Source organism: Alosa sapidissima, chromosome 12 (genome assembly GCF_018492685.1).
Source record: "Alosa sapidissima isolate fAloSap1 chromosome 12, fAloSap1.pri, whole genome shotgun sequence".
In the NCBI taxonomy this organism is placed as follows: Eukaryota; Metazoa; Chordata; class Actinopteri; order Clupeiformes; family Clupeidae; genus Alosa; species Alosa sapidissima.
The window spans coordinates 20,138,759-20,162,012 of NC_055968.1; positions in this window are offsets into that span (position 1 = coordinate 20,138,759).

Consider the following 23,254-nt stretch of genomic DNA (forward strand, 5'->3'; position numbering starts at 1 on the left):
ATTTCCTCCCCTCGCTGCACCAATCCCCCCCCCCCCCCCCCCCCCCGTGGGAGTTGTGATCTTTGAAGGATGGAGGTGTTGTGATTACTGAAACAGAACTAAATGAAATAAAGGGGAGGATGAGTCTCCTTCAGCAGGGGAGTGAGTCTGGAACACTGGACGTGCCAGAGCCTCACGGGGAGCATCCAGCGTTAGCAGCCATTAGCTTGTGATTGAGGACATGGTGGAGGTATGAGCCAGCATGGAGCTTTGGATGCAAACACAGGTCCACACACACACACACACACACACAGACACACACACACACAAACACACGGACAGGCATGCAAACAATCACATTTGTCCTGCTTTTTTTTCTTTATATAAGTTGGTGTCTGAGTATGTGTGTGTGTAGGCATGTGTCCAGAGAAAACTCAGAAACATACAGAGAGAAACAGAGAAAGAAAAATGGAGTCTCTCAGACAGACTCACGCATGCAAACACACCAATGTAAACAGTCTAAATACACCAAATTACATACTTCTGTCTGTAACGAGTGTAATTGAAGGTACTGTGGACACATCTAGTGAGAAATACCCACTTTTTCAAGTCACCTAATCAGAAGGCATACACACACACACAAACACACACGCACACACACACACATACACACACCTCCCCTCCACATCTGGTTCAGGGCTGTCTTGTTATCACGGTTCCTGACCACAGTAGGGAGCAGGTCCTGTAATAGTCCTCACTCACAGTGATGGATGGGACGAATTTTGGAAGCAGCGCTGGAAAGAGCTTTGGGCTCGTTTCATGAAAGCATGACGACGGTCCAAAGCATCCAGTGGAAGGGAAAGGTGATCAACTTTAAGCAGCAGGGAGCTTCTCTGAATCACTTCAAGGGTTTCGACTCCCCATGGCCTCTTACCCAACCACCTATTTTAACAGACCCTACCACCCTAACCACCTATTTCTTTCCACCCAGTTTACTGTTTTAGAAGTAAGCCCAACAAACTAATATTTGATTTGTAAAGGTATACCATCAAAGCAAAAGCTATGGCAGAATATATAGTGCAGTAAAAAATGAAATTACATTAAAGGCACTATCAAATTCTAAAATAGCATGTCTCCACTGAGGAAAGACCAACCGCAGTCTCCACAGTTCCGCGCTAAGTAACAAGCCGTCTAATATAATGTACACTTTTCTTTTCCAGGCAGGGAAACAGGAATACATTTACTGTACACTGGGATGACACAAGAAAGGCATAAAGAGAATAACAACTCGACATACACCCTTGCTGCTATGGCAACAAAACGTGTGTTTTTTTTTAACTGTGGCACAAAAGAGGGAAGTGTTAAAATGCAATATAGCATTAAGGGCTTGTTTGAAAGCCGCCACGGTTTTACAGCTCTCTTAAACTGCACTTTACTATCCTGATGCTGAGGTGACAAATTTGGGTGTGGATACAAACGTGTCTGTATGTCTGAATTGAGTGTTTGAATTTGTGTTTATGTGTGTGTGTGTGTGTGTGTGTGCGCATGCACATGTAGCATTGCTCCATGATGCCACATCACTGGAGAACTCTGTCGGGATGGATTGGTTTGTGAACAGACCACCTGCGCGTCACCCTCAAAGATCTTAAATTACTGTGATTAACGTCCACTGGCTAGCATTGATTTTTCCTGCCCCACAATAACAAAAAAACTCGAAGGCCGGTCTGGATGTGGGTGATCAAGAATGCATGAGAAAGAAAAGTGGCCAAACTCCCCACTTTGGGCAAAAAAGCTTTACCCTCCTGTGCCACCCATTTCTCTAGACTGGACCATTAAAAAAGTGGCCAACAGTAAGTGGACCTCCTGCTGTCTCTGACGAAGTCCTGACAAAAGCTTACCTGCTCCGAGGCCAACCATAACCACTGGTAAAAAAAAAAAAGAAAAACAAGCCGGAAGCAAGACAGCGCTGGTACAAGCGCTGTGTGCTTAAAAGCCTCTGACACACTTTAAGAAGAATGCTGGGTGATTGGCGAAGACCAGAGAAGCAGTCCACAGACACATCCCCACAAAATCCTTATTCTCCAGCCCTTATTGTGGCTTTTCAGCCTTCGGAATAGGTCTGGGTCTATCCACGACGCCTCAACCACTGGTCCTAGTTTTCCCACTCTAATGTATTCTTTTATGTCCCGTGTAAAAGAGGCAGTTATGGCACGTAAATGGGGAGTGTTCGCCCTCTCATTCCCCCCTAATTACTTTCCTTTGTCGAGTCAAATGAATGGAAATCACTCACGCTGCACATTTTAGATAGCATCTGCCATTTCTGAATTCCAGCCCTCCACTCTCATTCACGGCCCCCCATCTTATGTGCCCTGTATATAACACACTGCTTGGGATAATTTCTGGAACATTCTTTTATTCTCCGCATACTGGAATGTCAGGGTCTTCCCCTCAGGCGAAAACGATGGTAAACTGCCAACGACCGTTAATAATATGGTAAACCACCAGCAACTATAAATAATCAACACCTGTCACGAATACAAGACAGGGAAACCTCCGGAGAATGCAGCCACAACGGAAAATGAGCCTATCAGAAGCAAATGTTTTTCCATATTCCAAAACCACACCGGGACAATTAAACACGGGGTGAAAGAACAGGCCATGGAGGTGTGTGCTGCCAATGGGAGTGCCAGAGCCTGCTTGGGCATCTCCCGTCAGCGGGATTGCATAAGGCCAGGTCATTGGTGTCGCGACCCATCAATCAAACACGAGGCACGCCAGTGCTAATCAAACTCAAGCGGTTTATTTTTAATGCCTTGTCTCGGGCAAAGGCAAAAGGCCGTTATGTCTGCCCTTCACTGCAGCTAACGCCAGTGGGTCCTGTGAGGCTGATGTGATGTTGTCCTTTAGGGATAAACACCAGCACAGATCAAAGGGCATGCTAATGAGGACATGCGCTAATGAGACCTTAGAGAGGGTCCTGCCATTCACTGACAAGTGTACATCTATTCTAAGCTAATCATGCTATGACCATGACTTTAAAATCACACATTGCACGCATACTAATTAATACGAGTATGAAGGAGCATTTGGTTCTGATTAAAAGTGCCTTTTAAATCATTAAATGTGATGTGTTAAAAGTTGGCATGAATTGCAGGACCGCAAGCACATGACATCACACCGCAGAACAGGATGTTAGCCCACACTGCAGATGTTTGACTCCTCAGACACAATAGCACTATCCAAAGACAGATCTTTCGCACCTAGTATCCACGGCAATAATAGAAGCATACATTACAGTAAACACGCTTAGTGCATAATGTATGTACAGTACATTGCAGTTTGATGAATTGATTGATACAGTTTAAAAAACAAAACTAAAATCTAAACTGGATCAAGATGATCAGTAAATGCAATATCAGCTCTGACGTGAAATTCCAATGTGATGATAATCAGACCAAACATGTTTCCAGTAGTCTTAGTCCCCACTGTCTGAATCAGTATAACCTTTAAAGTGCAAGGTTGAGTTCTGTTTCTAGTTCCACAGCTATCCTTGCCAGGTATGCAAGAGAATGTTCCAGCAGGCTTTGGTGTGCCAATCCACAAACACCTTAGAGCAGATCAGGGCGAGCCACCACTAATCATCAACTATATCCGCGTACTTAATTTTCATGTGTCGATTCGGAGTAAATCATTGATGAGGCCATTGGTTGCACCTGTGTGTATTGCCACTGGCGCGCACAGTCACATGCGCACACACGCGCACGCACACACACACACACACACACACACACACACACCTACACACACACACAAATACACAAATACACACGCTTAAATGCCATCCGCAAACACAATTATCAGTGCCTCAGAAGATTTAGCATAGCCCGTGTCAGAGATAAGCTCTCTGTGGTTTTATGGCTGGACAGCGAAGCTCCTGTTCAGCCGCCCATCGATCTGCTCACCTGGCACCTCGCTGCGTCGCTAAGCTAAACCAAATGTTGGCCAGCGGCCGGAGCTCAGCAGGAGTTGCTCAACTTCTCGTAGCTGCAGAGACACACAGAGATATCATTGTAGTGGAAAGCCAAATGCATCAGGGGGCTCAGTCGTGGGTCTAATTTCTGATTTCTGAGTCTGATATCTCGTATTAATCATTGCCACGAGCTCAAAGGCAATCGCTGAGCTGCAGAGCACTGATGATTTGTAAATGAGAAGGTCAAGGGAACATACATGCTGTCCAAGAAGGCAGGTGTCCATCATTTCTGCTTTGAAGCGCTGTATTTACAAAACAAAAATGATCAGAGAATGTTGGTCTTGGAGATTAAAAGGAACGTCGTCAGTATTCTCTATGGGTTGTTTAACTTGCTTTTTTAAAAGGTAAACAGACTTCAGCACTGAGGTAATTAAGTAAGGTTTTACAGACCAAAATGAAGTGTTAGGAACAACACTGCACATTTAGTAGGCATGGAAATTCCTTTACACTGCATCTAGCCTGAATCTCTTTAACACATTCGAGTAACCCAAGGGTCTGATTGAAATTTGATAATATAGTTGATGATTACTGCTGAAATTTCAGTCTTCTCTCTCTCTCTCTCTTCCCTCACTCTGTGTGTATGTGTCATTTTTTCTCTCTGCGTCACTCTACTGAACAGGAAGAGGTGTCTCAGACATATCAGCTGACACTGACAAGATCCACACTCATTTATCCACAGGAAGTGAATGTGCAGATGCGGCCCTGAGGGAGCAAGTGCACAAAGACCACAGTGACAAAGCCAAGGACATGGAATATAAGACTATAAAGATGGAAAGGATGCACATTAAGGAGACAATGCATGCTTGTTCAGGTATACAGCACATTACTTGATCATTTATTGAGAAAGTGTTTTTTTTTTCATACCTTGTATGCAGTATTGGAAATAGTAACACTGGCCTCTTCATGCCGCTAATAAATCTCGTTCCTGACGTAACTGACTGGACACAGAGGCTGATGTGTCACGCCAACGGAAAAACAGTGACCGCATGCCAAAGCAGACTCTGAAGGTGGCTGCACTGTGACAGAAAATGGCTGCTAACTGAGCGCAGTGTTGGAGGACTGGGGTCGCTCCGCGCGAGCGCCCTATCCAAGTACGCTAGCTCCTGAGAGCCCCTCCACCTCGCTAGATCGGAGGGGCCAGGAGGGGTCTGGAAGGCCAGGGGGGGATGGAGGGCTGTTTACCCAGGCAAGAGAGCTTGGTGCTCGGCTTACACGGAGCCCAGCCAGGGTCGGGCCGCCTGAGCGCTCTCCTCGGCCTCTGAAAAGCCAGACTGGGGATTATTTGAGTACTTGCACACACACATACACACACATACACACACACACACACCAGTCCAGCGGGCCCGGGGCTCTCATAAAAATTAAAGAGCGATCTGAAATTGGCGCTCGCCAAGCGGTCGTGTTACATCTGGGACCTGGGGTCTGGCTGGTAACACCTGCCTCAGACTTTGGGAAGCTGCCTCTCTTATTCTCTCTCCCTCTGTGTGTGTGTGTGTGTGTGTGTGTATGTGTGTGTGTGTGTGTGCATGCCTGGATAGGTAGGTGGTTGTAATTTGCAGGCCTGAGCTGCTTTTCCAAGTTGCACATGTGTCCAAAACAAGCAGCTGTATACTTGCGCACAGCGTTGCACCGAAGACATGTAAAAAAGAAGCCAGCGGTGGCTGTGATTCTCACCGATGCGTTCAGTCTCATTTTCCCTCCTGCTCACTCCCTCCCACCCCTCGGCCTCCCCCCTCCCCGTCCTCCTCTTCTGTTCCTCTGGCTGCCAGTTAGAGCCCCACTGGGGATCTCCACTTATGAAAGATACACGGCATTCCACCGTTTACCACCTCTTGTGAGGCCCGCAGAGTCCTGCACAAAACTACACAGGGACACGATCACGGAAAAATGGGCTGATTATGGTGTTGATCAAATTACACACACGAAGAATGTATGTGCATATCACTGGTCTCAAAACCTGTCAGTGAGAAAAAAAAGATAATATTTAAGAAAATGTGTTTACCATTAGGCTGCGTAGTAGTAAGTGTCAGAGTATTTTTTTTTTTAAAAAAAAACATAATTCTGTAATGTAATTTTATCAGCAAGCTTAATTTCTTTAATGGCATCTCATGTTTCTTTTTGTAATCACAAACTCGAAACAAATCCACTTTTCGATGCACACATTAAATAATAGCCTAGACAGCGCTGTCTTTTCAACATCAACGATCCATCAAATGATTATGACAATGAAACCATAATACCGACTTGAGTGAGCTTACTTCCCACTATGGGATAGTGTTCTTTACATTGTCAAAACTATAATAGTGTGATTGTAAAAGTCAGGCGATATTGAAGAGTGAGTTGTCTGACAGAGGATAATATGATTCCCCATTAGATTCCTCTTTTTATCCATAAATAATCAGTCTTCTGGGCAGGTCATGTTTTCTTTTCCATTTTTTTTTTGTGGCCCACTTCCAGGCACATCCCACTCTGATCACTGGCGCCGTATTGATCACCCTGTTCCCTCCAGTTAGCACCAACAGGAGACAGCGAGCAGAAAAAAAACCTACCATTAATTAACCTTCCACATGAATGTCAATATCAACATCCGCAATCCACATATAGGCCTAGCAGGCAATCCTTTTAATGATTGGATTTCCAGGACAAGCATCATTTGTGCCTGTGCACTGAGATTGGTGTGTGTGTGTGTGTGTGTGTGTGTTTGGGGGGGGGGGGGGGGTTGCATTCGTTCATTATGGTTTTCACTCTGCCCCCTACTCTTTCACATGCAGAGAAAAAGCCTGTTTTTTAAGGGTATTTGTGTTCATTCAGAGGTGAATTAACATGTTCTTTGATGGCGTCCACTGCTGCCCAAAGGGAAGAGGACGTAACCCTGTTTGGCTTTGTCAGGTCGTTAAAAGCTGCTCTGTCTCTGTCTCTGTCCCTTCTTGCATTTGCACCGCCATTCAGAGGCAAAAAACAAAGAACCCTTTGACCTCCTTTGCCCACTGGGGCTGGTAGTCCATTTGATTGAAACCTTTCTGTCTTTATTTTTTTTTCTTCTTCTTGAACCCCCTTCTATGTGTTTGTGCTCTGCTTTTTCCTCCCCTCTTCCTCCCATTTTTATTGAACCTACACAGAATGAGAGGAAGAAAGCAAAGATGCGTCACCCCTATTGCAAACTCTTTTGCACCAGAGATGTGGCATGAACCGTGTATAGGGCAGGCGCTCGGGTGGGAATGGCCGCCTCGGAGCGGAATGGTGGTGGCGTTCCGATGGGAATCTCTGCCACAACGCCTCAGGCCTAATAGATGTCAGGCGACCTCGGATCGGACCCCCCGCTCAGACTGCCACAATTAAAGGCCGCTTGTGCAAACGCAGAACAGACCTTTTGCCAAGCTGATGGCTGCGTTAGAACTGTAGACCGTTATTGTGGATAATGACTGCCAATGCAAGGCGCTCTGGTTTCAGGCCATTTAAACACTCAGCTCTCGTTGTCCTAGTCTCAGTGACCCCAGTTTGTCATATCTGGCCTTGTGCAAAAGGTCAGTCTGATCTTATTTCACATGTTATTCTAATCTTACTTCTGAAGGAAAAGCTTATTACTCATATCAGATGCTGTAATTCACTGCCGATTAGGAGAACCCTTTCAAGCTGTCTTAGCCTACTCCTTTGCGCATTTTTGTAAATAGAGTCACACGTTGGTATGACATTCTTAACTGAATCTACCGACGGTTATTACAGACAAGCATTTCCACATAGAAATGTAGACAGGAGTGCCAATATGCTTTATAACGTCTGCAGAAGATGTGATTTTGAGGTGTGAACTAAACTACTGAAATGAATTTACACTACTCTTGGCAGGGCTCACTGGAGGACTTTCATGCTCCACTGCCTTCACAAATCAGTATGTGTAGAGGTAGCACCAAAGTGGCTCCGTCTTCGTATGTATTGTAATAAATGGCGTAAGTGGTTATGTATTGTAATAAATGGCATATGTGATTTTGTACATCCTGGGACCAAGCTGGCTCATTTTGGGCCAGTTTACGGCCATCTTTACGAGGCAGTCACTGCTCCCCAAGGACTGGGTGATGGAGAGGGTCTAAAGGCTGCCATTGAATGGCCCTAACGTCAGTCCTGCGTCGACCAGCTAGAATCAACAGCAGAATTGAATGCTTTAGCGACACAGCCGCCAGTAAAACACTTGTGTGAGAAACTTGGCTCGGTCCCATTCGCTTTGTGACTTGTTTTACCCCGACATTTTAGCTGCTCAAGGACAGAGAGAGAGAGAAGGAGAAAAAAGGAGTCATTTTACTGGAGCTCGTTTCGTCTTTTGCACATTGCCACACAGAAATTAGAGAAATACAAACATCATAACTTTTGTAAATCCCCAAAGCAATCTCTGTCTGAATTTGCAGTAAATTCCAAAAGTGCATAAACTCTCAGATGAGAGGAAATAAATCTCCATTAATTTTCAAATTAATACTTTGTTATCCTCGCAAGTTATAATTGCAAGCCATTAGCAAACAGACCGAAAGGACAGTTTAAAGACTGCAACACAGCTAATTCCCACCCTCCATAATTCACTGACGAAATTGGCACAGCTGGGTACTTGAAATGATAGATTTTGGCTTCACCTGGAGAGGCAAGTCTGAACGAAAGCGTTCTCAATCTGTACCCAAGAGCCCATGTCTCTCTCGGCCGTCTCCTCGGTGGTTCCTCTAATGGCCATTTACCCAAGAAAAACACTCTCACACCGGTTCCTGTCTCAGAGGTTTTGCGTACCTGTGCACAGATCCTTCTGTGTTGCCTTGAGGGCTTTATTAAGAGCCGCAGTCGGCTCTGTGATACAGAAAATCTGGTCCAATTAAGTGTGACCACAGAAAAATGGAGAGACGAGGGGGAAAAGAGAGAGAGAGAGAGAGAGAGAGAGAGAGAGAGAGGTGAGAGGGAGGGGAGGGAGGGGAGGCAGGGGAAGGCTGTAATATGAGGTGTTTAAAAACGCCGCATGGGATAGCCTGTTTATTGTGAAATATTACCACGCAGCACCGGCTGGGAACTTCAGTATCAAACTCAGAGGGCAATGTCTACTTTAACAGACCCATAAATTAGTCGAGCCAATGTTGTTTTGAAGCTCAGGGGCCAAGTCCGGAGGTAGGTGGGTAGGTAGGAAGGTGCTTTAACCCTGGGATCGGCGGCTCCCCCACACTCACAGCCTCCAGCACTAATTGGTCGGGTTGGCCCACTCGAGCTGCCCTTGGATGGCGGTGGTCAGACCTGTCACCTTCTGACAGGTTCTCTGGACCACAGGGCCCAACGGCCCTAATTCCAGCTGCAGGCTTTCTCTTCCTGAGGCTCCTTGGATACGGTGCCTTAAGCTGTACCAGGAGGCAACACTCAATCCTGCTCATGCTTTGGCACAATGTGGCGTCCCAAATTGTTCCAGTCTTTGGACGGGGAGATTCTCCCTCAGTGAAATATGGGCAGCGATGTGCAGTCGACACCCGAGTGACACAAATAACCCATGCACAATGTGTCAGTGTTTTTTGTCCTCTCCTTAATGAAAACCATCCCCATCTTGAGTGTGCCTCCAAGTGTGTGTGTGTGTTTGTGTTTGTGTTTGTGTTTGTGCATGCATGTGTGTGTGTTCATGTGCACTTGCATGTGTGTGAGAGAGAGAGAGTGTGTGTGTGTGTGTGTGTACTGTATGTGTGTGTGAGAGAAAGTGTGTGTGCGTGTCCAGCCATAGCTTTGGTGCTTAGAGGGCTGCAGGGACAAACCCTGGGGAGTCAGAGAGAAAGAGAGAGGGAGTGTTATGGTGTTAGAAAAAGAGAGAGAGAGTGATAGTTGAGTGGAAGGGAGAGAAAGAGAGATGGAGAGTGTGAGGGCCGGTATGGTGCAGGGAGAGAGATAAAGAGAGGGGGGCAGAGGAATATGGACAAAGAAAAAGAGAGAGAGAGAGTGAGGGCCAGTATGGTCCAGGGAGGGAGAGAAAGAGAGAGAGAGGGCCAGAGGGAGAGTGTGAGGGAGAAAGAGAAAGAGATAGATGGGGAGCACGAGGGCCGCTCTGGCCCAGGGAGCGAGGAGGGCTTTATGTGTCCAGCAGCAGGGGGCCTGTAAAGCGGACAGGATTTATATCAGTGGAAGATCACGCCTGTCCAGTTCTGGACATCTGAGTTATGGGTGCGGCCCAACAGGGGCCCGTCTCTCTCTCTCTCTCTCTCTCTTAGAACCTTTCAGAGAGTGAAGAGGTACCGCTTGGGTGAGCTACTAATATATTACCCTGACTTTCCCTTCAATAATATTAGTAAACGCATTAATTAACATGAACAATATGTGACCTTAAAAGCTAATAAAACATGACTCATGTTCAATTCTGAAAAGTGTGGCTTGTTTATGTAAACTCATAAATTACTTTTGAATATCATAAATATGAACAAACCATTAACTACCGCAGTAACAACCATTAAAAACAATCTTAACTGCTTGAGTTTTATTTGTGGCGTCTACTGCAATTAATTACCACTAAGCTTGACCTCATTGGGCTTATTTGGAAGATATACTGATAAATGATAACAGAAATATTTGAATGTTACTAAACAATATTTAGTGGTACTGAACAAAGCCATAATAAGTATAATGGTAGACTATGTAGCAGCTATGAAACCAATGGCAAGTAATTGTGCATACTTAAAAATATTTGATAAATGATTGAATATTGTGGAAAATGGATTAAACAGACAAGGAGACAGATTGTGGAAAAACCCAACTAGCTTACTGAGGAGTGCAGCGTTATCTCCCTCTCTGGTAATCTTCAGGAAGAGATGGTCAGACAGAAAGACAGAGATGGACGGTAGAGACGACAGAGGGGCCAGATGAGGCTGGAGCTGGTCAACAGGGAGGGTCAGCAGGGTCATCACAGGGTCACGGGGACAAGCCTCCGTCCCGGTGGTCTGCCTCTGGCCCCCTGCCCCTGGGCCCGGGCTGTCCGTCCATCCCCCTGTCCGGACGCAGGACGCGAAGGGAGCCATGACATAGAGGATGTTATGGCTAGCAGCTGACAGCACGCTGAAGCAGCTTCTATGAAATAAAGATGTGTAATCGAGCATGTCAGAACGCCGTGTACGAGCGCATGCGGCAAATTAAATCTGGGCTCATTTTCTGCTTGACTAAATAACCTTCTTTTATTTCCAATTTTTTCCTTTCTTTTTTTTAACAAAAAATAACCAGTGTGATTGGAATTACACGCTTAGAGCAAAAGAAACGTTATCTGATAGAGATACAGCTCATTTCTGCAAGGCTTCTGCTGGTATTTTAGAGGCATCACATTACCCCAGATTCACCTTAATCCTATGCATCACATCTATATTTATGCTATCCGCACACAGCATAGTATTATATGTAAAATATACGTCATATACATATATACGTAAAAATAACCAAAAACACAGCATATACCATTCATATACCATAACCATACATTTGGAGCAATGTGGTGTATCTGTGTAGTAATGAGGTATAAGGGATTGGCAATCAACGGCTCTGCTGGTGAGAGAATGGAGAGGGGGCCAAAGGGGAGCGGGGGTGCAGTGGGGGGTATTATTGTCTCTGCTCTGGGGTCCTCACTCCCCACCGTGGCCTCTCTCACCCCTCGGCCCCTGTCTGCTATAATGGGGCTTTATTGAGTGTGACACATTGGGCATGGAGACGATGACCTCTTGATTAGAGCAGCCCCACTAAAGCCAAAGAGCCAGTGGAGACACACACACACACACACACACACACACACTCTCTCTCTCTCTCTCTCTCTCTCTCTCTCTCATACATCAAGCCAGCCTTTCCTATCAATGACTTTGTGTGTGTGTGAGAGAGTGAGAGTGAGTGTGTGTGTGACTATATGTGGGTTGGTACAGTATGTGCATGTGTATATGTGTGAATGTGTGTTTTTTTGCCCGTAGCATGTCTTTCCACTAATGATGTGAGTAAAAGTAGCCAAAAGTAGCCAGACCCTAAAAATCTCTGTGTCTCTGGAAATGTCTTCTTCTTGCTCTTCCTCTTAACCCCCCCCCAACTCTGCACCACATAAATATGAAGCTGCCATCCATCTCTCGTCCAGCGCGGGACAGCACACACCTCGGCGTGCCTCCTGCTGCACCTCCTCCTGGAGCCACATTATCAGGAGGACCTAAAGCCCCTGGAGATCCCACGGATCAGACACTTTAAACACCGGCCCTATTTTTAGCCCAGCAGCTGGGGCTTCACCCCTGAGCCCTGCCTCCACCAGTGCATACTCCACATTTTCTGATGTTTTGTCTGAGGCTCGCTCCTTTTAACAAATCAAAAAAGGTGACATTTCTTGCCGTCTTTAAGCCTCCCATCTGAAGGCTCCCTTAGGGCAGGTCTTGGTGAAGCCTCGGCTCAGGTAATCACGGCTCCTTGAGCTGGTAAGTGGGGTGAGAAGATGGGGGTGTTGGAGTTGGAGGAGCTCAGGGAGATTATGATCACTTTTGAGGATGGGTCGCGCACACAGGCGACTGGTCAGGTTTAAGCGGCTGAAGAGGGTCAGCCTCCAGCAGGGAGGAGGAGAGACGGGGCAGTTAGCAGCTAATCCCCCCATAAAGCGCCTAGCACCTTCTCTGGAATCAGGCCAACATACTTACACAGACACACACACACACACATGCACACACAGTGCCCACACACCCACATCCAAAAGTCAAAAGGACTAGATGAGTACAAATGTGTGGCATTGTGTGGATGTCAGTGAATGGCTGCAGTTAAGCCCATCCATGAGGTCTTCTCTGTGCCGTCACTCATGATATCTCTGGTTAGTCACAGTTTGTCTGCTTCTTTTCACTTTGCTGCAGGACTAATCTCTCAAAGCGTGGATGATGTTTTCATTCATCAGACCCCGTTAGAGTAAACACTAATACTATATACACCTTGTCTTCTAACACGACGTCTAACACATCTAACACACCTAACACACACTTACCATCCACTCCCCTCTCTTCTCTCCTCGAATCTTCTTCTTCTAGAACTTTCTCTAGTACTTATAATGTCTGCACTCTTATCCTCTAGTAATAGTATTGATAGTATATCAGTAGTAAGGTCTTTTCTGCACTGTAGCTTAAATGTTATTTCTTATTCTGTGAGTCGCTTTGGATAAAAGTGTCTGCTAAAGGAATAAACACAAATGTAAACATAATAATAAATGTCCAATGATTAAATTCCAACAATGGCAAAATACTTTATCTGCCAACATGGCCACACTGTGTAAATTATAGTAGGTTTTCTAGCTGAGGTAGGCCAATGGGTGCGTTATGCAACAGCTGTTTACAGCCTCAGTGGAACAGTCACTGTGTCATAACCTTCACCTTGAGTGTTTTGACATCAGCTGCTAATTTATGACAGGCAACTGTATTTCGATCTCCCTCATTTCCTCGCAGAGGTTAAGGTTACCTTCTCAGGTTCTGCTCGTCCACATAAAACATGCCAGTTCCACCTTTTCCCCATAAATTAAAGCTGCCTACTTACCACGTACACTGCACTGTGCCAGTTTGTTAGGAAGTTTCATCTTCAGCAAATTCACTGGAGATCTAGCAGAGCACACTGTTCAATTCCTGGAAAGTGCCCGTCAGATGCCTTCATTTCATGAGGACTATAGAGTGTCTCTATGCACAGTTTCTCTTTAGGATAATGATAACAATCTGATCCCACTGCAATGTGTAGTTGTGCAATTGTTTTTGACTGAACTAATAGACTTTCCATTAGCAGAGTGCACATGTGGATGGGCTGCAATGCATTAGAACTTTACTGTATGAGGAGTGTCTTCTGGCTGGACCACTCGTGAAATCGTGTGTGTGCGTGTGTGCGTGTGTGTGGTGTATGTGTGTGTGTGTGTGTGTGTGTGTGTGTGTGTGTGTGTGTGTGTGTGTGTGTGTGAAATCCCCCGTCTCATCTTCTCCTGGTCTTTATTATGGAAGACTCAGCCTCATCTGGGTCTGTGGACTCTCTTTTAACAGACAGGGCTGTTCTGTTTTAGCCAAAAATGCCCTTCCAGGAACCTTTCTTAACAGCTGAAGTGGAGAACAAGTTACTGCACGGCAGGATCTCATCTTGTGTTTATTTCTGTGCGGTCTTGTAGTTCCCGTTAGCTCCAGAGCGCCACTTCTGTCTTCGCTCAGTGAGTTCAGTGGAGAGCTGCAGAGGGGCTTTTGACTAGCAGGGCCCATGTAGTTTCCCTTTGACCCCGGAGAATTTCCATAGCCCCCCCCCCCTCCTACACACACACACACACACACACGCCCCTCTGTCTCTTTCTTTGCACACCACCCCTCTCCCTCTCTCTCCTCTATCTATCCCATGTTGTTTTCAACTGGTCCACGGGATTTGTATGTGCAAGGACTATATACATCTCCTCCTCCTTCCCCCTCCTCCTATGACAGTCCATTCTCTCTACCGCCTCCTCTCTCTTCTCACCACTCCTGTTTTTCATGCCGCGCGGTCATATGCATATTCTCAATCACACACACACACACACACACACACACACAGGGCTGTGCCTGCTACTAGGGGAGCATTTCTGCTTCACTCGCTGGCATGGAAATGTGAAGTGAAGCCTCGTTAATGAGGCCGCTAATGGCCGAGTTGACCTCTGACCCCCGGTCCCTGTCAGGGTCCTGGCCTGGACTGTGGGGAGGGCGGATAATCTCTTCCATGAAGGGTTCTGGGGCCCGTTTACCGTGACTTTTGGCCCCAGCTCAGGAGTGAAACGTCCATTTTGTGTGCACTGCAGTTAATGGGTGCCTGTCACTTGTCGTCAGGTTTGATTACGCGTGCGAGTCGTTGTTTGTCCCCCTTTATTAGTTTGCGCTGTGATGAAATGATCTGCCTTTCATTAAGACTCTCTGGAAGCAATCCATGCCACAATTTAGGTACGGGTTACTCTCTCTCACCCCCTCCCCTCTCGTTTAGTATACACACACACACACACACACACACACACAGAGACACACATACAGACACAGACACACAAAGACACAGACACAGACACACACACACATGCACAGAGAGAGAGAGAGAGAGACATACAGACACACACAGAAACAGACACAGACAGACAGACAGACACACACACACACACACACACACAGACACAGACACACACACACACACACACACGCCCCTCTGTCTCTTTCTTTGCACACCACCCCTCTCCCTCTCTCTCCTCTATCTATCCCATGTTGTTTTCAACTGGTCCACGGGATTTGTATGTGCAAGGACTATATACATCTCCTCCTCCTTCCCCCTCCTCCTATGACAGTCCATTCTCTCTACCGCCTCCTCTCTCTTCTCACCACTCCTGTTTTTCATGCCGCGCGGTCATATGCATATTCTCAATCACACACACACACACACACACACACACACAGGGCTGTGCCTGCTACTAGGGGAGCATTTCTGCTTCACTCGCTGGCATGGAAATGTGAAGTGAAGCCTCGTTAATGAGGCCGCTAATGGCCGAGTTGACCTCTGACCCCCGGTCCCTGTCAGGGTCCTGGCCTGGACTGTGGGGAGGGCGGATAATCTCTTCCATGAAGGGTTCTGGGGCCCGTTTACCGTGACTTTTGGCCCCAGCTCAGGAGTGAAACGTCCATTTTGTGTGCACTGCAGTTAATGGGTGCCTGTCACTTGTCGTCAGGTTTGATTACGCGTGCGAGTCGTTGTTTGTCCCCCTTTATTAGTTTGCGCTGTGATGAAATGATCTGCCTTTCATTAAGACTCTCTGGAAGCAATCCATGCCACAATTTAGGTACGGGTTACTCTCTCTCACCCCCTCCCCTCTCGTTTAGTATACACACACACACACACACACACACACACAGAGACACACATACAGACACAGACACACAAAGACACAGACACAGACACACACACACATGCACAGAGAGAGAGAGAGAGAGACATACAGACACACACAGAAACAGACACAGACAGACAGACAGACACACACACACACACACACACACAGACACAGACACACACACACACACACACACACAGATGCACACACTCACCCTCTTTCTTACATGTGCTCTGGAAAAACTCTTCCTCGCTGTTTAGGTATGTGTTACTCTTCTGCCCAAACTCCTTCTCACACACTCTGGAAGCAATCCTGGCCCACAATTTGGGTGTAGGTTACATGACGATGAAATACAGACAGCCCATGTAGAGATACTGGTTTCAGCAGATACAGTACACTGATCGCTGTGACAACATACACTGGAAAATAGACCAGAATCTACAGAACGCTTTCAGTGTTTTTGATATGATGTAGATGACACAATTTATTTCCCTTGTCCCATATACCCCTCTTACTGCAAAGTCACAATGTGCTTTGACTCTAGGAGTACCTGTACCAAATACTATCCCCTTTGGGAGTGAAATGCAGTACTCATGAAAACACTGAATACATTCAAGCATGGATACATCTTGCATGTCTGTTCATTAAGATCTTTCTACATTTTTGGTCTTAAAAGAAACACAACATAGAGCCTACATAAAACAGAAAGGTAATCAACATGACCACAGCGAGGAAGGACCCACTGGGCAGCACACTCTGCGTTGACATATCTTGTGCTCCTGGCCCCAGTGTTCGGGGTAGATGAGGAAGGGAGCGCGGAGGGCTGTTTAAGGTGGTCCTCCTGTGGCAGAACAATGGGCTGTGATAAGGTAATAAAGCAGGCCCAGCCCTGGGGTCGCGACCTGGCCACACTCACCAAGTGCAAACACAGGGAGGTGTGAGGTCATAAATCCGGGACCACCTCTGGGCAGTGGACTAGTGGCGGACACGGAGTCATAAACTGGGCACGGTTAATGAATGGACAATAGCGTGGCAAAGGACCTCAGTCTCGGGTGCACACATATGGATGTCTGCTGATTAAATAAGATATTTGAGATACCATCAAATACATGTTGAGATGTTGAGGGTAATTAGTGTCTACATTTTTTTGATTCTGCAGAAGCTCTGTAGTCTTGTCCACACCACACTAGCTTATATGAAGATCACACATTGTGAACAATCTCAACGTCTCAGTATAAACAAACTGAATGCCTGAATGCCAGGACTTATTAAAGTGAATGACACAGCCAAGGTCATATTTGTCTCTGCTTTGAGCATGATGAGTAGGATTTGTGCCCTCTAGTGGATCCCACTGTGAAGAGCACAATTGTGGACCATTCTTGTGAGGAATGAAATCATATCATATGGACCAGAATGAAGAATATGAAATACAGATTGCCTTCCTCCTTCCAGAAATGCCTTCCTCAGCTTTATCTAAATCATCGGATTACTTGAATCAGTTGTCTTTCAGACTTTTTAGATATAAAAAGTATCTGCAATTTTCTGACACACATTGCCTCCAGGTTTAATAAAAACGACAAAAATAACCTTTTTGGTTTGTAAATAAAACATTATGGTGCATTAAGTTTTTCCTTTAAATTAAATCCACAAACATATTATTTATGAGGGCCATACCTCGTGGGTGTCCTTTGAAAAGGGTTAGGGTTAGGGCATTATTGCATTATTAGATTTCGTTCTTCAATACTTCTCTTCTTCTAAATCCCATCTCACCTGTATCTTGTGTGTGTTGAACCTTGTTAAAACCGTGCACTAGATCCATCTGAGACCGCTTCATTACTGATAAGGATGACATCCGTCCATGACCGTAGGTCCTCTTTATTTAGTCAAAGCAACGTTTGAGGACGAATGAAAGAGCATGACTCCAGTGGCCTGGATTAAGTTAAGAGCTGTGAAGAATGTGAATGCAGTAAGGGTCTGTGCTGCCCGTGAATGTCTCCATAAACAAAGCCATAGCTGATAGTATCTGCCCTTTATGGCTCCCTCCAACTAACGAGCGGTGTAGCTTGTCTTAAGGAATTGTAATAGGCTACAGAAGGAGAACAAATCTTGTTTACATAGGAGCTGAATGTCACTGTACAAGCCAGGGTAAATATGATGTCCATACCATGGACAGGGTTTGTGTAAATGACTGTTTCTCTCTGACTTGTGCACACTAGTGTACCGGGGTCTGAGTAAAATTGCTAACCAGTGCCATCTTCTGGAAGCTTCTATACTATGCCATAACATTTGTGGTCATTCCACTCAATTCTTTTAAAGATCTTTAACAGATATATGTAATAAAGTGGTAATGTTGTGAACTGGACATTCATAAGCAGCGAGTTCTGTGGTTGGGGCTGTATTTATATTAAAAATAGAAGAAGTAGCACAGTTTGCTCTGAATACAGAAGCACAAAATATGGAGAAATATGTTTTAAAGAAAAGTATTGGTTATATCCTCAACACCTCTCAGCTACAGACACAAATCGTTATAGTAATGGAGCAAGGTTATGAAAAAAGTGCAGCCAATAACTAGAGCCTTCTGAAGAACATATTGTGTGTTCTCATAAAAAAGAACCAGAACTTTGGCAAATTTGCCCACAGATGCTGTTGAGATGTTTGGAATTTCCGTGCTTCAATTCTGGCCAGAGTTCTAAGACCCAGGCATATTACTCAGCCGGTGACAATCTGCACAGAGCCAAACAGACAGGGGCCAGTAAAATGTATCATTGTTCCATACACAGACTAGCCACATTCAATACCAAGAGATTACGAGAAAACAGTTTTGCTTAAGACATTAAATCAAATGGGCGTCCGATCAAAGAAGAGGTGAAGATGTCTTTAAAGAATTAATTTGGAAAAAGGGCTAAAGGGCTAAAAAAAATCAACCACCATTTCAAATAAGAGAGTCGGAAAGACAAATTCGAGCATGTGGGTCCGATAGCACAAGCAAAGTAAAAAAACAAAACAAGCAGTGCAGGTTTGGACCGCAGGCCTCCTGACAGCTAACACAGCAATGGAGGAGTTGCACATTGGGCCCTCTCTGATTCCAGGGGCCGTTAAAATCCTATATAAAAACTTCTGTTGCAGTTCCGCTCCCTTAAAACATCGCTAAAATGATTCATAGTTGGCATGTCATGGCTGTCATCGACCAATCTGGCATTAGCGAGGCCAGCGGTCCGCTCTGTGCCATTAAATCGACGTATCATTTTCAAAGCCACACCGAGCGAACCACTCGCCTTTTCCGAGTCTTTCTCGTAAGGGATTCTGAGGTAAGGTTTGAAAACACAGAGAGCAGGAGGTTGTTTTTTTTATTATTCCTCCTTGGTGACCTTCACATCTCCACTGCCAATGCGCTCAATTATCTCAAACGAACTCTCTTTTAGTTGCTCAATATTTCATTCAGGCACTCGCTCAAGCATTTTACCGCCGCTGTTTGGGTGAGAATTGGAAGAATTCTGACCAGCATCAACGTCTCAGGCCTGCCTACAGCCATGAGATGAGAGGAGCCTCAGGCAGAGCTGGAACCAGGCACTTCCTCTCTGTAAATTAGGGATCATTTTGGCCAGATTTTTGTTTATCTGGCGGTTTAACCTGCATCAAGCCTGCTCTTAGGATTACCTATAATCAAATTAGACCAGGGTGTGTGTGTGTGAGAGAGATAAAGAGAGAAAGACATTCTTTGAGTGAGCTTGTATGTATGTGTGTTTGTGAGTGTGGGTCTCTGTGTGTGTGTGCACAAAGAAATATGGCTATGGGTTTAGCCTATGTCTGTATTTTGGGGGTGTTTCTAAATGGGAGAATGCAGTGCAAAATTTGCGGAACATCAAGTGAGAGGACAGCTGGTTTATATGACTTTGTGTATGTGTGTGTGTGTGTGTGTGTGTGTGTGTGTGTGTGTGTGTGTGGTGTTCACACCATTTTTCTTTGCCTTGTTGTAAAGTGATTTACACAAATCATAATCCACGGCAAATAATCCTAAAATCTTGAGGAGGACACCACTTCAGTGATACTTTTATCAAATTAAAGAGGCATCTCAAAACATTCCTGAACCACCTCGGGTACATTTTGTGCTCAATAAAATGCTTCGCCGACGAATTTCTGAGAAAGCGGTTTCCATGGTAATTAAAAGTGTAGTCTGGTACAAAAAACCTTCTGTGAAATGGCCGTCACTGTTGGGACGAGCTAGGCACTGAGCAATCCTTCTGCAGGAATCTTAAGGTCAGATTCTCTGCACATGTTTCAGTTACTCACCATATCCGATAGCCTCACCTAATACAACACTGTGCATTTCCAGAAAAACCCAAATAAAGTTCACACCCAAAAGACCAGTGTTGAAATATGACTTCTCACACCATACAGGCTCAATTATGAAATGGGAAAAGGCCCCGGTATGGGGCCTTGAGGGACTGGCCGCTGGATAACCTCTACAGGATCCATGGAGAGACAGCCGCAATGAGGAGAGACCTGTGGAGTGAATCAGCCAATCAGAGGCCAGTGTGCATTCATTTCATTGACATGGATTTGTATCACAACCAATCATTTGGCCTGACACGCACCGGTGCTGGCACAGGGCAGCCGAAACATCTGATCCTGTCAGGCAAGCATACACACTCTCTCAGACCAAGCAAAATCACTAGCACATGCTCCGAGAGTACTGTGAGAGCATGACCTAGGCAGTGTTTGGAAAAAAGCGACATACATCAAGCTCCCTGACCGCAGTCACATCGAGCCACTCGGAGCAAGAACAATATAAATAAATCCCTCTGGGAAACCTGAGATATCAAGTGCAAAGTGATCTGGACGAACAGTTTCATGCTGGTGTGATATACTTCCCCCTTTTTGGATTCATTTTGTTGGTATATAAACAATATTACAGTGATATGAAATACATACTATTAATCTTATGTGACTTCTGTTTGTACATTCTGAGTACACCGCATTCAGGACAACTTGATTTTGGCAAATCCAGCGCATATGTATTTGTGTGCATGTGGGTATGCACTTGCGGCACAGTGCGGTCTTTGTGTCCTCTGAGCGGAAGGTCCAAATTCTCCGTGAACACCAGTGTTCAGCACTTTCCAACTTTATGTCAGCGGACCGGTGACAATGTTTATGTATGTTTATAGGGAACTATAAATATACAGGTGTATTTACCTGGCTGCTCTGCGAAATAACGTCCTGTTCTGACATCTGCTATCAGAGCGAGGTCTGTGGGAAAACAAGGCTCAAACACATCACAGCCCTGTGATTTGCACGTATTTGTTTAAGATTCGTGTTACACACCAAGAGCGGAGCGTGTTGTCGTTTTCATTAACGCGCTTGTGCCGTCGGCCCCCTTAACTGCAAGGTCAACAGCAGTGCAGTGTGGCTCGCCTGGCTCGGCTTCCAGAAACCTCCTCGCCCGCATATTTTCACTTTGTAATGCAGACAGCCTCCCTGTTGTTCCCCTTTTCCCCCCAAAGCGTGGTCTAATTCATCCTTACAGCATTGCAGATTGATTGGGCTCCCCGGCCGAGCGAACTGCCCTCATTTTCGCGCCCGGCAGTCCGGCTGGCGATTAGCTTTCATAGCGGTAGCGTTTGCCGTCGCTTCATGGAAGGGTGATTAAATGAATCACCCTTGGAGTGCTGCAGCATTCATATGGGCTGCCCCCCCCCCCCCCCCCCCAAACACCATCCACCCCCACCTTCCAGGGGCCTAATGCTGCGGTATTAGTTCAGTAGCAGCGTGATTTACGGACTCTTTGCAGCGTAGTATATTAAACCGCCGCTGCCTGCCAATTTGCCTGGGTGTTGCAGGTGTCGCTGGGAGAGTGTGAGGTGAGATGGAACAGTTCAATGGCCCTATTATGAACCCCAACACGTGCAGAAAAAGACACAAACATCCGCAGGACAGCTTCGCTTCGTGACTCACACGCCTCCGCTAACTTCACACACATATAAAGGCATGTACAGACACAAACATGCACACAAGTTATGCATTCACAAATTTTGTGTACAAAAAATATTTCCTATTCATTCAGGATCACACATGACCACACACAGTATGCACTCAAACAGACATGAACACACAGAATAAAAAGCAAAAGTAACATGAACACGTCCCTATCTCTTCACAAGTGAACATTACCCAAATTCAACACAAAAAAACAACTGAACCTTTCACTCTATTTAGTCAGGTGTCAATTTAGAAAGAAAAATATTATCAGGCATTTTGTTTGAGAAAGAAAAATCCCAAAACAAATTTCTCACTTCTTTTGTAGTTAAAACATTTTCCAAAATATTTTGAGTTAGTTCTGGCCTCTGGGACGGACAGCTCAATGACATAATAAACACATGTGGCGGCGTGTGTGGTGTGAGGTTGTGTCATGATGCTTTCTGTATTACGGTGTTAGTGAGCACTCAGTCTCTTCGATGCCTTGGACTGCAGTCAATAAAGCACTGAAGCTTTTAGCATATGTGAATTCCTCACCACAACCAATCAAATCAGTGCGAATAGGGCTTAGCTTGAAACCCCTTTGAGCACATGCTAGCTTTAAATCGCTCTGTTGTGCAAAAAAAAGTAAATGTTACTGAAAAAACAGCTGTGGTGGACTGTGCTTATATTAAAAGTCATTTCCGGAATCTTCCTGATCCAAATAGCATGTGGACTCAGTATAAACAGGGTTAAGTGAGACACATGCACATACCATAGTTCGGCTCACTGCCATTGCCATCCAGATTGGTGTGGAAATCTGTGGTCTGTTTTTTTTTCTGGTATAGACCATAGGGTGATGATGAAAAATGAAGACAAAGAGGCAGGTACAGAGAAAGAGAACGGCAAAGAGCAAGTGAGACGTGCCTCCTGAGAACATTCCTATATTGTATGTGTCATAAATAATGGCCAAGGACTCCCTGTCTGCTTGTGGGAGAGGAGAGATTGAGGCTCTCGGTCTGGGAGATAGATGGATGGACAGAGGGATGGCCAGCAGTATGGATGTAGTAGCGCCAGCGACCTTGCTGCTCAGAAGTAGTACAGTATATCACCAGCGCATGCTCGCCCTGCCGGCCTTATATATGCCACCCAATTCCACCAGTTATCGGTGAGGGGAGAAAAAAAGCATTCCATATTTCATCAAGCACTTCACAGATGCGCGCCCAGAGGAAGTGTGAATCATATCAGCGCTCAATCATGTCAGACCCTTTAGTTTTGCTGTAGCCAAGCTGGAAAGGCAAGGCAAGGCAAGGCCACTGTCCATCCCTGGGAGAGTGATTGATGCTTGGATGTCCTGCTATTAGAGTATCAGTGGCATGTGTAAAAGTTCTTGCAAAAACGTGTGGCAGAAAGAGGAACACCCTGACTGCTTCTGTAGTTTTTTGTCA